General features: G+C 36.3%; 1 long non-coding RNA gene across 1 annotated transcript; it reads left to right on the top strand.

The window, feature by feature from the left end:
* Positions 1–834: 834 nt before the first annotated feature.
* On the top strand, positions 835–2,682 carry LOC144641178 (uncharacterized). The gene is made up of 3 exons (XR_013568514.1): positions 835–918; positions 2,125–2,219; positions 2,650–2,682. It is a non-coding gene; the product is annotated as an uncharacterized LOC144641178 (long non-coding RNA).
* The last annotated feature ends 1,351 nt before the right edge of the window (positions 2,683–4,033 follow it).

Below are 4,033 nucleotides of genomic sequence, written 5' to 3'. Positions count from 1 at the left end.
TCATTTGCGTTGCTATGGTAACTCCGATATCGACAAACTCATCTCATCTAAAACGTTTTCTTTCTTTAGTATAGCTGCATTGATCAAATTTTCAGTTGGATTGTTTATAGTGGTATACAAGCTGCCCAAAGTTAAAAGCTTTCGTCACTCAAAAACTCGATCAAGCCTCCTTAAATATCATTATTTAAATTAAATGTAATGGCTTTTTATTTCGTAGTCATTGCTTGTGCATTTCGTATTCAAAGTAAAATAATCAATGAATATGTGTACATAATACGTGTTCATCTGTTGTGTTATATTTTCTATAATAATCTCTACTTAAAGCGTCCTGTTAACACAGAAACCGAAAAGATAGACCACTTCAGTTCATAACCAAGAGAAGGTTCTTTTCACTTGAAATTAAGTTGTTCCAAAGAGTAGTCCTCATTAATTACTCTTCACAAAAATAATAATGGATGTGTAGAAAATTCAGACTCTACTCGCAGGTGTATTTATTCAGCTGCTTAACCATATAATTTTCTCGAGTTATTATTCAACTACGAAAAAAAACATTGCACACGAATCGACCATGAGGAAACACAAAAAAAATCTCAGCACAAGATGGGATTCAAACCCACGACGTAATCCCATCTAATTCCATCTGTTGCTGAAAATGTTTTTTTTTTTCTGAGTTTCCTCGTGGTAGATCCGTGTGCAATGTGTTATTTCTTATTTGTTATCTATCATTTTTTTTTATTATTCAACTGCAAACGGTTTAGTGTCATATGTCAATCAAACGAGGTGTCTAGTAGATCTATCTGTCAAAAAAGAACACTCAGCTGTCAAAAAAGAACACTCAACTAGGGGAAGACGTGCTGCTACACACATTTATTACAAATAGTTATTTAACGGTGGTTTTTGATTAAGACATCGCTAAAGGTATGTTAAATTCTTTGCTAAGTTTACCAATCTTTCTTGCTACACATTGAATAACGAAAATAGTCAAATGTTCTATTTGTACGAATACGTAAAAATCAAAAAAATCAACTATCGTTGAAAAGTGTAGGTGGCTCTAAATCTGAAAGCTTTTTTCCGTTTTGATAACTTATTACTATAAAATCTTATTCAGAAGACCAACATTTTACAACGGCGTGCTAAATGTGGGCAGGTATTATTCATTTGAGCAGTTGCGTTTGTTTTTGTCTGTCGTTCAGCCAAGGGTAAACATTGCTGCCTTGTGCGTCGTTCTTTAAATGGCAAGGTTGGCTTTGTTAAACTGCGAAATATTGCTGTTGATTCACTTTGGAACAATTTTATTTCAAAAAGTTTTCATTCCGTGTCACTTTTCTTTGAACGGCATTAAAATGTCAACACCTACTAATGTCTAAGATTTTCTAGGGCATCAAAAAATTACGAAAATCCCCGCCCAAGGTAAAATAGGTCTTACGAATTTTGTTGCTTTCTTGACAAATTTGGTGAGTTTTGAATAGCTATTAGAACAAGCATTTATTTTAATAATATTAGACAAATATTGTCTAGACCTGAAATTGAATCACATAATCACTAAAGAAGAGATCTTGAACACACTAATATCACGTACAAGGGTTTTCACTGCAGTTAAAAAGTACGTGGTCCAGAGCACTTCTTGGCGGCTTTGTTTTTCGTCAGTAACGGAAACGATGCTGTTGAGAACTTGCAAGCTCGTTTCGTACATGCTTTATGTATTGTGTAAAAAACGAGTTCGAGGGTCTCATCAGGTTTCCAAACGCGAGAAAACATTTGAAACCCGAAGCAAGAGTTTTTTAAATTACTTCTCCAACAAACAAAAATAAGAAAATTTTTCTATGCAGTTAGCAGTGCCTATTCAGACAGTTATGTTTTCGATTGTTATATTTTTACACTGGAACTTGATCATGTCACCTACTTGCTAGGTTATCCAATTGTTGGCCTTATCAAGGCTATCTGACACCCAGACATTTGTGCAGAGAGCTGTATGGTCATGATTGTCATGAAACTTGCAGATACAAAACCTGAGAGCTATGAGGCTCTTTTAATGAAGTAAAGAACACATGCGTCGTCGGATAAAACTGTGGGCATTTAAAATGAGGTTTGAAACATGTTAATATTAAAACTTTTTATATGCAGGTTCAGGCGGCTTCATTCTATAATGAAATTTTCTCTGTTTTGTTTGATCGTTGTGCTATTGGCGGATGTGTGCAGAAGTAGGCGAACCATAAAAGGTACAAGCTTTTAAAATCGTTGTCATTATGGCGTTTTTTAACATCTTATCTCAATCTTGAATAATGTTTGAATAATACGTAAATCCAGTTGTTTTATTTCGTGTTTTTGCTTTACTGTTCTATCTCCTTTGTTGAAACAATATTTCTTACTCTCGGAAAATTTTATTGAAATATTCAGAAATTGAAGTAAGAGGAGCAGCTCATAATGACCTATTTTAACTGGGAGTCCTCAAGTACAAACGCCCCTAATTCCTTTGAAAAACCAGTTGTTCATTCCCCCACTTCTGTCTATCCTCAAGGGAGTCTGTTATGCATAATTTTACGCGCGTTTAGTATAATTGCCTGTTTTATCCTATTTCCAGTATTCAGTTCTAGCCTTGTATAATTAACTGATTAATTCAGTTGGGTATTGTTTTCCTATTTATTTCAGATCTTCTTGCACGAAATCGAAAGCGTAGAGCAGTCCCAGGTACAGTCATTTACTTACTAAAGATAAGCAGGTTTGCTCACGATAAACTCGGGACCGATGTCTAACTCGAAACAGTGTAAATGCATCATAAATAATTTTAAAAAGAGCATGAACTTTGTATAGGAAACCCCTCAGTAAAACACTAAAATATGTGAATACTTTATGGAAAGTGCGCGCGTACGGTATATTCATACGAGTTGGTGAAGTATCAGAAACCGAACATGTGGTATTGTTGCCCCTGCAGGGCTTTAGCACAGAAGGCGAAAGCCCGAGGAAGCAATCAATGCAGGTTTCGCATATTAATATATATAAGGTGTACTTACAGTCAGCATATACAGTTCATATACCAGATAGAAACTCGATTTCCTTGAGCAGGGCCGCAAGGAATCGTTGGTAATGATGATGTTTCATCACTGAACGCCAGCAAGTATTTGGTGGGTAATGATGACGTAAAAACATGCAAACGCGCTCGAGGTTCTTGGAGTTGATGACATTTCAACAGTATAAATTGCAGATGTATATTTACACGTGAAGAGAAGAGTTAGGGCAGATTTGATCGCCAGACTCTCGAAGACGAAAGATACGAAGTTTATTTGTCCAAGAACAAACCGTGATTTTGGACACAAAGCACTCGACCAGATAAATGACTCGATCAGTCCACTACCGACTGTGATTTGCTCAGTGCTGGACGACATTTGAGATGATTTGATGGAATTTCATTTGTAACCGAGACTTGTCGAGAAGAAAAGAGAATTCAAAAGAGTTGTCGAGGTAAAAATCACGCCGCAGGCGTTTTGTATCGACAGAAGTTCGTCATTCTTGCTTGGGCTCCCAGTCCAAGATCTTGAAAACAGTTGCGCTGAAGTGGTAGTTTTAAAACGTTTTGCAGTTGCTAAGATTTATCCTCACTGACATTACTCATTATAGCAAACAGGGCTAAATGATGTCGAAATGTTTCTGTCGCGTTCTTGTAATTAAATTTACGTGATCATTCATCCTTCGGAATTTTTCGCATAGCTTCATTTTTTTTTTATTCTTTTGCCTTCGAGATAACGCTTTATTGTGAAAGTTGTTTTAGATCGGAGGTCGTTGTCCCACCTTAAAGAAGAGAAGGCCAGAAATCATGAAAGCACAACACGAGAGTAATTTAGGCAGCACTAGTTGCAAGCGAGGGTTTTTTCCATCTCTGTATTGTCGTGAAAACGTCCAAACAAAAAACTGATTTTCAACCAATTTAGCAAATAGAAGGGCCAAAATATCAAAGGAATGAATTGACGGATGCCCTGGAAAAAAAGAGGGATAAATAGCGGGGACAGCTCTAGTGTCAACTATCCCTAGTGTTTAT

The sequence above is a fragment of the Oculina patagonica genome, unplaced genomic scaffold (genome assembly GCF_052425735.1).
Source record: "Oculina patagonica isolate OP01 unplaced genomic scaffold, crgOcupat unplaced731, whole genome shotgun sequence".
Lineage (NCBI taxonomy): Eukaryota > Metazoa > Cnidaria > Anthozoa > Scleractinia > Oculinidae > Oculina > Oculina patagonica.
The sequence above is the reverse complement of the archived record's forward strand: the minus strand, read 5'-3'. Positions and strand labels throughout refer to the sequence as shown.